This window comes from Ruditapes philippinarum, unplaced genomic scaffold (genome assembly GCF_026571515.1).
Source record: "Ruditapes philippinarum isolate M1 unplaced genomic scaffold, ASM2657151v2 ctg3310_1_1_1_1, whole genome shotgun sequence".
In the NCBI taxonomy this organism is placed as follows: Eukaryota; Metazoa; Mollusca; class Bivalvia; order Venerida; family Veneridae; genus Ruditapes; species Ruditapes philippinarum.
This window is the reverse complement of record NW_026861445.1, coordinates 81,363-94,828: the sequence shown is the minus strand read 5'-3', so window position 1 is coordinate 94,828 and position 13,466 is coordinate 81,363. Positions and strand designations below refer to the sequence as shown.

Here is a 13,466-nt window from a genome sequence, read left to right as displayed (position 1 = left end):
TTCTATTTGTTTATCAACTTTCTTCTTAAAAGTGGTGGACTTAACCATTTAACTTTATTATCCATAAAATTATCTCACTTTACATATCATTATTTCTATTTACAAATGTTTGAACAACATATCAAATTTACAGTCATCATCAACCGGTTAACTCCTTATAAAATGTGGGCAATGTGATAAACCATTCTGGCACAAACTATGGTATACTTTACAACAATATGACATTCTGTCATTAATTTTGATCTATCTGACAATTCATACCTTTTCTAATGAGCACTTACAAACTGATTAGAGAAAAATCAATATCAGTATAAAATTACATCTATTTCTTAGCATGATCATACCTAATTTTATAACATAATGATATATATATAGCTAATTAACAAGTTAAAGATTAGTGGAATACATGATGATAAACCTGAACATGACAATGGCTGACTGTTTAAATTAAGTAACAAAGCCTTTTTTCATCAATTCTTCTGAGACCATTATTAACAGTGAATTAGTAAAGTGGTCGTAAATGTGTTGTGAACTGTGTCTCAACTTCAAATTTTTTGAATAAGAATACATTACTGCTCATAGTGATGAACATTTCTATGTAGTTTTAATAAAATCCCTCTATGTATGTAGGAGATATGCTCCAGACAAAATTGGATGCCGCCTGCCTGTCCGTCAGCCAGGGGTGTTCCTATAATACTACCCAATATTGAAACAGACATATTAGAATTGCACAAATAATGTTTTTCATAATTTCAATTATAAATGATTATTTATAAATACATTATTTTTAAACATGTCATTTTAATTCTATTTCGCTATGTATTTTCTTGAAACTGCTATTTGCTATTTGTTTTTGTTTTTTTCTTCATGGTATAAACAGCAAGGGAAAACTTGTCTCGATTAAATCTACAATAACTTATATGTACCTAATAATTAGCAATACAAGCAAATAGTTTCCTTAAAGAAATTTTTTTATAAGACTGTGTATGGACAGTTGCCATATACTCTGGATAACTATGTGTAAATCAACAAAGTCATCAAGATTTTATCATATTGCCACAAATTAACCATTGATTTTTTCTGCAGGAACAATCAATACTTACTGCAATATAATAGCAGCTTAAGTCAGAGAATTATCATATTTGATCCTAAAAATACCAATTACTTCAACAAAACAATAAATGAAAAAAACAACAACTTGGACAGCAGTGTATTTAAAGTTTAAATCATTTTAATAGTGTATTTGGACATTGAATGATTCCATCACCTAAATCCTGGACAGGGACAAGACATTGTTTGAATTTGTTTCCTTGCCCAAGCTGAGCACTCATTGCTCAGTACTGGCCGGTTCATTATAGGAATGAATTTAAGAGTGTGTCTAGAAGCTTCCAACATAATTGAACTAAAATAGATTCTGTATAGACTTTACTAATACTGTACATTTAAAAATTTTATAACCTGAATACTAAAAGACTTCATAAGAAAGTGCAGTGTGGCCCAGCTCTAGGCTAGTGACATAGGCAATTATTAAATTATGAATGCATGCAGTGTTTGTTATAAATTATCAATGACTTAGTAACCTAATTTATCAATGAAGCATACATCATTCATAACATACTATATGATTAACTTATATAGCTTTAACTATGTTGCTATTCAATTCCAGCAGAAACATATCAATATTTAGGTTCTGTGCAAAATTGATATCATTATGGATCAATGAGTGATATATATTATTATTTAAAAAAATGTAAATAAATATTAATTAGAACATTGTTAGAAGTTTGCATTACAGTCTGTTCCTTTCCTCCATTATAAAGAGGCAACAAACAGGCCTGTTTTCAATTGCTAGAAGTTTCTTTTCTTCATTAAATCAGGTAAATAATTATTCAAAGTTCAAACAAGTAATTAGAGTTGTTGAAACTGAAGTTTTAAAAAAATCACTTGATTTCACACCTTTAAAAATTGCCAATTGAGCAGACCGAATGGGTAGAAAACCCCCACTCCAATCCATTATGCTTACAAAGTGTAACAGAAAATGTTTATCTGTGCAATGACAACTGACTATATCAATATTATGTGGATAACTGCATCCTATATCAACTGAGGTATTTCAGGCATGATTTTCTTATAAAAATTACTAATGTAATGGTAGTTATATCTGCAAATGGATTGCACTAGAAATTTTTTATGGTATTATACCTAAAATGAATAATAACACAAAATACACACAGATATCAAAATAAATCATTACAAATGTTTTAGAAAAAAATGAAATAAACATAAATAATAATTTCTTATATGTAATTCACAAATATTTCAATATATTTTAATATATCAAATACAAATCATCCTAGAAAGTACACTACATTCTTAAAATTGCTATATTTGATACCTTTTTGTTTTGAGGAAACTAGTCTGATATGTTAACCATTTGGCAATGCAGCTTGGTTATTTGGTTGGTTTCTTTTACCATCCATCTTTATCTATCTACTGCAGTAAGTCCATATATGTACTAGAGTGTGTAACATTTTTTTTATATATAATTTTCTTAATTATACAATTTGTTATACTTAAGTACATTTCATTGCCAAACATTATTTAAACTTGTAAACTCCTGTCATATCAGCCCTACATTTCTTTTATACCAACCTTGCATGGATATTAAAGACTTACTGATTTTATAAACTGTATTATACATAGATGTCAGTCTTTACAGATAGAGTGACCATCATCTTATATATTATTGTATCATAGTTTGGGGACCTTTCTGTTGAAAATGTGTCAGAGTTAAATCATATACATATACATGCACAGTGCGTTAACATTAGTTACCCGCACTCCAGAGCATGCCCATTGATTGGTTCATTTTTGTTGGGGTTTACTTATTGTGACGGCAGAGAAAGGGAAAGCGACAGAAATTTCATATTCAGATGCTCGTTCATTGGTTACTTTTTTTCTGGGGTTTCATATTGTGACAACAGGGAACGTGTTTTTATGTTTGACTATGATACAAAAGTGAAAGAACATCAAAACCAATGTGTTCGACCGAAAAGGTGTGATTTTCACTATATATCTGCCGAAGGGACACGAGATCAGGTTCGAGAGTTCGAGCGATCGGTGTTCGAGCGATCTGAGGTAGATGTAACCAACGCTGAAAAGCCTTTGACTCTATCTCAATCCCTTGAGAAGTTGCAGCACTTTGAAATAAATTTTGATGGAAAAAATCGAGGCAAAATAGTGATTTTTGGCAATTTTGAGATGTCCCCCCCGTTGCCATGGTAACAGGAAATTTAAGACTGAGCATGTCGTTACAAAGGCAATGGTCCAGTCAACATTTGTGCCAAGTTTGATTAGTATTGAAGCATTTTTCATAGTTTCATAGCAGTTTGAACTTGTAAGAGGAGGCTTTTCAGTGAAAATGGCCATTTTTCACAATAATATTATGCTCATGGGGGAAAGGGTTAAAGATTAATTTCAATTCACGACTTTAAAATATTTTGAAACACAAATTCCAGTTTATTAAGTTGTCTACACAATTTTTTTCTTTCATAATCAGGGTCCTCAGTAGGGTCGGAATTTCACAAGTCAAAGACTCTTTGGGATTTGGCAAAAATTTTCACGAGTCAAATCATTTTTCTCTAGTGTCATCTGACTACATGAATCATTTTTAAGTTACAAAAATTACTGTATTGGAGGTCATTTTGTGTAGATTCTCAAGTCTAAATTGATAATATTTAACATGGAAAAAATGCCTTATAATGTATATACAGTTAAACTTCGTTCGCTCGAACTCGGATCGCTCGAATACCTCCCTTCGCTGGAACTCATTGCCCAGTCCCGGCAAAATTCCTATATAATATATATTGTTCTACCTTGGATCGCTTGAACACCGATCGCTCGAACTCTCGAACCTGATCTCGTGTCCCTTCGGCAGATATATAGTGAAAATCACACCTTTTCGGTCGAACACAAGAAGACATGTCCTAAATAAATGACAGTCGGCGACACATGTTTTTAACACCTCGTGATTATGACAAAGACAATTAAGGTTAATTGATACAAAATAAGAGGTGCTGTAACCGATTTGTTTGTTACAATAATATTGTTTATTTGCCGTTTATGGTAACGATAAAAAGAAAAGAACTTGTGAAATAAGTGAAATATGCAAAAGTCAATAAAGAATGACGTTTATCCGGACGGCTTTAATTACAACCGTAGTTCATGTAACGTGAATTGTAATAGTGTTATGTATTTATAGAATGATACTTGTACGTGTGTTTATTTAAGTAAATGACTACAAATAAATGGTGCTGTAAAACTTTTTCTTAAATATTTCATTAATTTATTTTTTAAAATTAAAAAATCCCATTATAAACATATAAATATATTTTGAACATTGTTCAACAAGTTTGGTCTGATTGCCCAATCGAACTCAACCAATTACAAGATGCATGAATATAGATTAACACAACATACCGTTAATACTTAATTGAAAACACTGGGATAATAATTCTGAATGTAACATAATAGACGAACAAATGTACTAACAAAAAATTATATTTATGTATTTATCATTCGACCAATGTATGCTATAAACCTTTAGGCATATGATCAATGTAATAATAGTTCGACCTCGGTTGGCTCGAACTACCGATCTCTCGAACAAATTTGCACAGGCCCTCGGAGTTTGAGCGAACAAAGTTCAACTGTATACCCCTTCCTCCCCCCACCCCCCCCAAAAAGGCAACAAAAAAAAAACAAGAGGGCCATGATGGCCCTATATCGCTCACCTTAAGAAATAGATCTTATAAAGTATTTTTCTTTTTAAAAAAAAACAACAGGTTTATAAATTTCTTTAATGTCATTTAAAGGTTAGTGTCAAATGTAATGTATTTTTGGCCGACAGCAACAGGAATGCAAACAAGTGTATAGAAATACCTCTTTTTTCTTTTCTTTAAAGTACAGGTTGCTAAAAAATACACTCCCTGTGGCGTGTTTACATCATGAAAATTTTAACAATGACATCATAATTAACAAGACTAAGTACAAATTTGGATAATACTTAATAAAAATGGGTCAAAGACAAAAATGGCCGGGTTGCATTTGTATACAAAATAACATGACTCATGAGGCTGTGATGTTACAAAAATTTCCTACCATTGACCATTCATATCGAACATTTAACTAAATCAGTAAACAGGAAGAGGATAAGCGATAGACCTGAACTTTGCAGTCACAATACCAAATTTCAAGAGGCTGTGATATGTAGTTGCTAAGAAAACTGTTACGGAAATTTCCTTCCATTTACAATTAATGCCGAAAATTTCACTAGGTCAGAAAACTGAAAGTGGATGAGCAACATACCTGAAATCATATCAATGTTGTATACCAAACATCAAGAGGCTGTAATAAGTAGTTGCTGAGAAAATTGTTACAAAAAATTCGTACCATTGACCATTATTATGAATTAAACTAATGAGAAAATTGTTACGAAAAATTCGTACCATTGACCATTATTATGAATTTAACTTAGTCAGTAAACATGAAGTGGATGAGCGACAGACCTAAAATCGAATCTCATGGTATGGGACAATGTGTTAATGCTGCATACTAAATATCATGAGGCTCTGGTAAGTAGTTGTTGAGAAAACTGTTACGAAAAATAGCCCAATCAATTCGCCTGCCTGCCCAGAATCAAGCCTCAATACAGGATGGTAAACAGTATTTTTTTTTCATATATGATTTTTTTTCCGAAAACCAGTATTATAGTTGTAACAGATATCCCATTAGTGTTTAAATATCAAAATATTTTTTGATAGTGTTTACTCAGGGGTATCATGTTGGTCCAAGCATCTGTGGTTTATCATAATTTAGAAAACCCTTTCTAAAAACAAGAACAACAACAACAAACAGCAGGGATCTCAGGAAGGAAAGAATTTCACGTGGCAGACTGTTTGACCAAAATTTTCATGAGTCATTTCAGTTTTTTCTTCTCTTTTAATCTCTACATGAACCATCTTCATGTTTCAATAATGAATTCAAAAATTACTGTTTGAGAAGATTTTCAAGTATAAATTGATAATATTGTGAGGTTAAGTTATTTTAAAATTACGTATTTTTCTTGCTAAGTTAACAAAATGATAAAGATAATTAAGTATTACTAGCACCATGGATAATTGCCATAATTATTTTTCCATTTTCACTAACATTTATTGAGGTCAATAACACATGTGTACATGTATAATTTTATAAATCATAACACGGGACGTCGGGAGGTGATATTTACATAAATACAGAATGTCATGCCTTACTACTTAACAAATAGTTAACAAAATACCTGTTTCAACGAAGCACACCTATAATTGTATTCATCTTCACTTCTTTGTTATGAAATACGAGTTTATGTTACAAAATTTTTCAATTTTCTTGATTGGCGGACGTTTCGTCATGTACTTCCGGTTTAGTATAATTTATAATCTCAACTCGAGGTCAGGTTGATACAGATGTTTTCTGAGGCAATTTTTTTATAGACTGACTGCTGGTATGCATTATTTAATGATTTGAATCGTATCAGAATGAAATATTATGACATAATTCGTTCATCAGTAGGTGCGGTGTAGCTATATGATTTTTCCCGCAAACCGGAAGGATAAAAAATGTAATATCTGTACGGTAAATTAAACTTTTATCTTAATCAACTAATTTTTGTGGGAAAAAAAACAACATTTTTTGTTCACTTTCGTTTCTTTGTGCAATTTCATACACAATAAAATGTCCAAGTCATTGTCAAGAACCGAAATATTTTACATTGTATTTCGGAAATGACACAGTCTTCCTTTCTGATGATATTACGAAATTAATGGAAGAATCCATTATTGAATGGGGAAATCAACTTCACTGTAGCTCTCAAATTTGTGCTATTCTGATCAACTCTGTTTTGAATGAACATTCACATTCAACAAACTTTTCATCCTTCTTATGCTTTAAAAGAAAAATCTCCATAACAATGTCTGTTGAGACAAAAAATACAAGATACACTGTCTCAATTTATCCCTACAAAGAAAGTCTATATAATCTTGCAATAAAAAAACCCTTCAACTCCCAAAATAGAGACCAATTTTCAACTTTAGACCATAATTTGAATATACTTTGTAGGAACTAACAAGCTAATGCCTTGTGAGAAATATCTAAGCTCTAGCCCTTTCCATTTTGAAGTATAAGAACTTTGAAGTTTTTTCTTTTAGTTGCCATAGCAACCAGAGTTTAGCATGGAATGGCATTCTTTGAACAATCTTGATAGAGCTTCATACAATGAGTATTCCTGCCAAGTTTCATTAATATTGGCCAAGTGGTATTGTAGAAGATGTCGTTTGAATAAAATGTGGACGGACGCCGGACACCGGACGCCATTTGGTTGGCCATCCTAAAAGCTCACCTGCACTTTGTGCAAGGTGAGCTAATAAAAAAAAATGAACTGCATCTTTACTGTGTAAGAATAAAATAAGCAGCAGCTTTTCTGATTAAATGTATAAATATAAAAAATTATCTTTACTGGTATGCTATATACCTGTAGGATGATTCTGGGCTCTGATGGATTAGGGGTGGATTTAAGGTAATTATTATTGCATGGCTGAAAATGCCATGTGGCAAATTGACTCTTGTGCAGATTTTATCACGTATCAAATTTGTGCATTTCATGATTTTCACGAGTCAAAACGGATCTCTGTGTCAATGTAGAGCCCTGATAATGCGACACTTTGAAGACAATTTCTTTTCAAAAGTTTAATTTTGAGTTTGTTTAAGTAACAGGTAGTACCTAGTGTATTAAGAACCCAAAATCAATGTGGTAAAATTCCATTCTTTATAATGGTTTTAAAGAATTAGTCAACCTGGCCCCAAGTCAATCCAGGCCCAAAAAAGGGTTAATCCAACCCAACAATCTGTTAATCCGACACCACATTATTTACTGTTGGTCAATGTGGCCCCAAAATTGGTGAATCCAGCCCCAATATCAGTTTTAAAAATTCAGTCCTAAAATGGATTTTCACAGTATATTGTATTAAATTTAATTATTATTTTTTCAGGTGATATTTTCCTTCATTTATTTTTTTCAACTATCATCTGTAAATTTATTTAGAAAAATAAATATCATCATATCATTCTTTGTGAAAATTTAATTTAATTCATGCAAGTCACTAACTTCATCATTGCATTTATTTGTTATTAAAATAATGCTGTATGGCGCCTCAACAGTGCGTACAGGAAAGCCTTATGTGATTCTTATGATATGGCTAGAACTTTTGGCATATAATACTGTACCAAAATGTTTTATAAAAATTATCCAACCAAGTTTAGTCCTTATTAGGCTTAGGCCCACGATAATACCATAAAACAGGAAACGGCTAGCCACTTTCTTTGAAAACACACATTCCCTTGATATCATGAATCATATTTTTATCTTGCAATGATAATTATTAATATTTTTCTTGAGTAGAAAAAGGTAATGAAGGTAAAGTAGTTATGCTAAACAAATGATAACAAATGGACGTTTATAAGAATGTGGTTTTTTGAACCAGTAAAATGTTGTTTTATTGCATGTTATATGTAAATGATCTAAAGAAATTATTACATGTGTTATTTGTTCCTGAATTATTTAGTATATTTACTAAACAAAAATTTACTCTTAGAAATGTCTGTAAATTGTCCTTTAATAAAAAAATTATTAATCAAATAATAATTAAAATAAGCATATGATACAAAAAGGGTATCCGGACAATTCCCCTCCCGGACGATTCCCCTCCCAGTAAATTTGAATGTTTTTTCACAACCCGGACATTTCCCCTCCCGTTATTTTTTTTACGGCGGACAATTCCCCTCCCGTTAATTTTACAGGGCGGACAATTCCCCTCACGTTATTTTAGCAGAGCGGACAATTCCCCTCCCGCTGTTGTCAGAGCGGACAATTTCCCTCCCGTGGCTGTTGAACATATATATGTTATAATATTGTTTATTTTAAAGGCAAGACATGTCGATTTTTTGTAGCTTATTGTGAAGTTGCAGTTCATGAAAAACGGGCACATGACAAATCAGCACATAAATAAAACATTATAGTGTTCCGTGGTATACATCTTTTCTACGTGTCATACTTCCTTTCCTTATTACAATGACATTTTACTGGATTGTTATCCATCGCTGATTTGTTTTTAGCAGAGAATGACCTGTGCATTTTCAAAGAGGGTACCGTTTGAGCAGATTTCGCAAAGAGGGTACCGATATGGATATGCACCGTGATTTCTGCAGCGGTAAAAGAATTGTAAATAATTGGTTTTGCAATCAAGGACACATTTAATTAAGGGCATCATTGATTAAAGATTTTTTATTGACAGTTTGCTTATCTTAAGCAGCGGCGGCAATGATTAAAGGCGGTATAATGTCACCTTTAGTGAAATAATGCTTCTTAAAAGTTCCAATCTTTAACAGTTTGTTGTTAAGAGTAAAAACTGTCATCTTTAATAAGAATGGTTATAGATTTTTTTTATACACAGTGGCGGTTATGATTAAGGGCCGTATAATGTCACATTCCGCTCTGTGAAAAAAACGGGAGGAGAATTGTCCGCTCTGCCAAAAAAACGGGAGGGGAATTGTCCGCTCTGCTAAAATAACGGGAGGGGAATTGTCCGCCCTGTAAAATTAACGGGAGGGGAAAAGTCCACCCTATTAAAATAACGAGAGGGGAAATGTCCGGGTTGTGAAAATAATATGGAAGGGGAATCGTCCGGGAGGGGGATTGTCCGGGAATCTATAAAAAGCATTATGTTGTTAGCTTATTTACTTTTTAGAAAAAAATTGGATGAGGGGTGAAGTGTCTTACTGATTTTGGGGGGTGAAGTGTCTTGAGGGGTGAAGTGTCTTCAAAATATGAGGGGTGAAGTGTCTGGGGGGTGAATAGTCCTATAAATATGACGTCGCTTTGAGATATTTTTGCTTCTGGGCAAAGCAACGTCATATCGAAATTGCTCAAAAACCCATAGCATGTTCCGCCAGAAAATCGGGCGGAACGAAAAACAATGAAGACAGCGTGTATTTACATAATTTTTGACCTATTTATGAACAAAACTAAAAAATAAATACCTTCGAAAAATCATGATTAAATCCTCTCATGTATTTCAATTCCTTTTACAGCCGATAAACAAATGGCGGCCGTAAAGTGCGCGCAATCTGATTGGCTAATTCAAATGCAAGCGTTTAACTGAGTCAGAACAATCTAACGGAATATTTTTTTAACGAAATAATTGCCCATGCACCGTCAGTGTGTTCGAATATATTTTTCCGTTCAAAAATTTGGTATCAATCTGTAAAGCACCTTGCTTAACCAGTATGCCTGATAGACAAAAATAGATTGATGTTTATATTTTATTTTAAATTGATAAGTACATCGTTTGAAAGTTTTTGTGTATGATTGAGCATGAAATTGAAAGAAAATATGATAAGCTTTTGAATAAAGCTTGAAAGGCAAGACAATAGACATTTTTTTATTTTTTTTTGATGCTATGCGTTTTTGAGCAATAACTATTAGACGTCAGGCTTGACCGACAAAAACTATAACAAGCCTGTAACGTCTAATATATTGGACTAGGGGGTGAAGTGTCTTGCTACCAAATCAAATAATTTGACTTGGGGGCGAGATAATTTGACTCATTATTTGAGACCGGATTGACTTGAGCAAGGGTTGACTTGTACCGGGTTTTAAATAAAAGTTAAAACAAAAAAAAACAAATTTTCTGTACAGTAGATCTTATGTATACGAAGAATCCTAGTAAAGCAAATAAAATCATTGAGAACGAAAATTCTATGTGCTAATTTTAGATGAATGTATGGGCATTTTCATATCATATGGTCTCGCAGATAGCAACATTCAATCAAACAAAACATATAATTTTACCATGGTCTCCTTTCTGATGAAATTTATCAAGAATTACCTTCCTGTTCACATGAATATAAAAACTGTTGCTACAACCAAATATTTACAATGGGAGATCACTCGATACCGTCAAAAGCTATACAGTAATATTCGACACGTATGTCTTTTTACGGTTCTTTACACATGTTGCTGAGCGTTGAACATTATGTATGTACCGGGTATAACGCTTTTACCAAATGTAGATAAGTTAGATAAAGTTCGTATTAAAAATAAATGTATACGTATATATCTATCTATTTATTTATTATCTAACAAGGTACTGTATACATAATATGTTAATATTATTTTATATTACCTTTAAAACACCTATTTTACTCTGACATAGCCACTTGGGGTGTGGAGCTCGGTAATGTAAAGATTCGCAACATTAACGATTCGTTCGAGCTCAAAACGCCTTTAATATTTATATTAAAAAAAACAACAACAAATAATCATAAGTACAGAGCATCTGCTAAGTATAGCTAAGACATGCAAGCATCATGCCTACCCGCCTCAATATTTATGCTAATTATCATGAAAACTGTTTTCATAAAATTAATAGCTTAGATGATCTGATCTATCTATATTTCATTTTTTTTCTTTTAATTTGTCATACGATTTATTTATTTTTACATAAATACAATGTATGGTCCGAAGTTGAACAAAATTCGTTCACAAATAACCAATTAATATCGAAAAATGTAAATGTCGGGTTATAAGTGCCTCTAAGTGAATAGTTGGGCTTCCCCCAAGAAGCGGCTAAGTAATTTGTATCATTTTATACCATAAACAACAAGTATATAACCGGGATACCCCTCACACCCATGAACCCGAAATGTATGATCTTTATATACCGATCACTACCGATCATAAGAACTCCAGGACATATTTTGAGTTATCACATGAACTTCGTGACATTTGAAAAATCGGGTATACACGAGCATATCCATATCGGTACCCTCTTTGCGAAATCTGCTCAAACGGTACCCTCTTTGTATATGCTCTGCTAAAAACAAACCAGCGATGGATAACAATCCAATAAAATTTCATTGTAATAAGGAAAGGAGGTATGACAAGTAGAAAAGATGTATACCACGGAACACTAGAATATTTTATTTATGTGCTGATTTGTCATGTGCCCGTTTTTCATGTACTACAACTTCACAATAAGCTACAAAAAATCAACAGGTCTTGCCTCGCCCATCACCTCGACATACTTTTCGGGCTGAAATGAACCTGTGGCTTGATTAAATGCATCATACATATTTAGTATGTTCATTTACATATCATCTTTGGACAAATGGCAGTGTATTGTCAAAAACAAATGTAAAATTCACAAAGCACCCTAGTTTCGGTTTTGCAGCGGCACGGGCTACCTCTCTTCATTTGAATTTTTATATCACAGGTACCCTCTCATTTTTTAACACATAGGTACCCTCAATGCACGTTATATGCTTTTATTTGCGTTAATCGTTAAGTATGTAATATTTGCATAAAAGTAAGAAATATTACATACTTAACGATTAACGCAAATAAAAGCATATGTCGTGCCTTGAGGGTACCTATGTTTAAAAAAATGAGAGGGTACCTGTGATATAAAAATTCAAATGATTAGAGGTAGCCCGTGCCGCTGCAAAACCGAAACTAGGGTGTTTTTATGAATTTTACATTTATTTTTGACAATATACTGCCATTTGTCCAAAGATGATATGTAAATGAACATACTAAATGTGTATGATGCATATATAATCAAGCCACTGGTTCATTTCAGCCCGAAAAATATGTCGAGGTGATGGGCGAGGCAAGACATGTCGATTTTTTGTAGCTTATTGTGAAGTTGCAGTACATGAAAAACGGGCACATGACAAATCAGCACATAAATAAAACATTCTAGTGTTCCGTGGTATACATCTTTTCTACGTGTCATACCTCCTTTCCTTATTACAATGAAATTTTACTGGATTGTTATCCATCGCTGGTTTGTTTTTAGCAGAGAATGACCTGTGCATGTACAAAGAGGGTACCGTTTGAGCAGATTTCGCAAAGAGGGTACCGATATGGATCGATATGCACCGTGTTTCTTATATTACTTTGAAATAATATTGTTGAATTGGTGGAATTTATAATTTAGATTGATGTAAGGGAGAGAACTCTTGCAAATATATTCAATTTCTTAATTAATTTTCAAAAGGGAAACGACACTTCTGGTCCCAAACTACTTTTTAACATTCAAATGCAATAACCAGGGATATAAAATGATTTAACTTTAAATATGATCATGTTTAATCATAATTTATCAAATAATTTGTTTAATTAAAAGCCCAAGTAGTTTAACATACTTCAAAGGTCAATTGTAGTTCATTGTTTAATGGTCGTTAAGAGACAAGTCAGTGGTTTCATCTGGGTTACATAACAGAAAGGTTTTGGTGGTTTTGCCTTTAAAATTGCAATGGTATTGCATAATCAATAACTAACTTTTCAAGCTTTGTACCATAAATTTGCA

At 32.6% G+C, this 13,466-nt stretch overlaps 1 protein-coding gene across 4 annotated transcripts in view; it reads right to left on the bottom strand.

Moving 5' to 3' along the window:
• LOC132715636 (protein tyrosine phosphatase domain-containing protein 1-like) overlaps window positions 1–11,068 on the bottom strand; it is a 57,016-nt gene extending 45,948 nt beyond the window's left edge. For 2 of the 4 annotated variants that reach the window (XM_060698669.1, XM_060698673.1), the window contains exon 1: window positions 10,946–11,068. The gene's annotated coding sequence lies outside the window, so the exon portion shown is untranslated. Of the gene's footprint in view, window positions 1–2,395; window positions 2,516–10,945 lie in introns of all 4 variants that reach the window. The other 2 variants (XM_060698671.1, XM_060698672.1) reach the window with 2 other exon arrangements.
• Window positions 11,069–13,466: the final 2,398 nt, after the last annotated feature.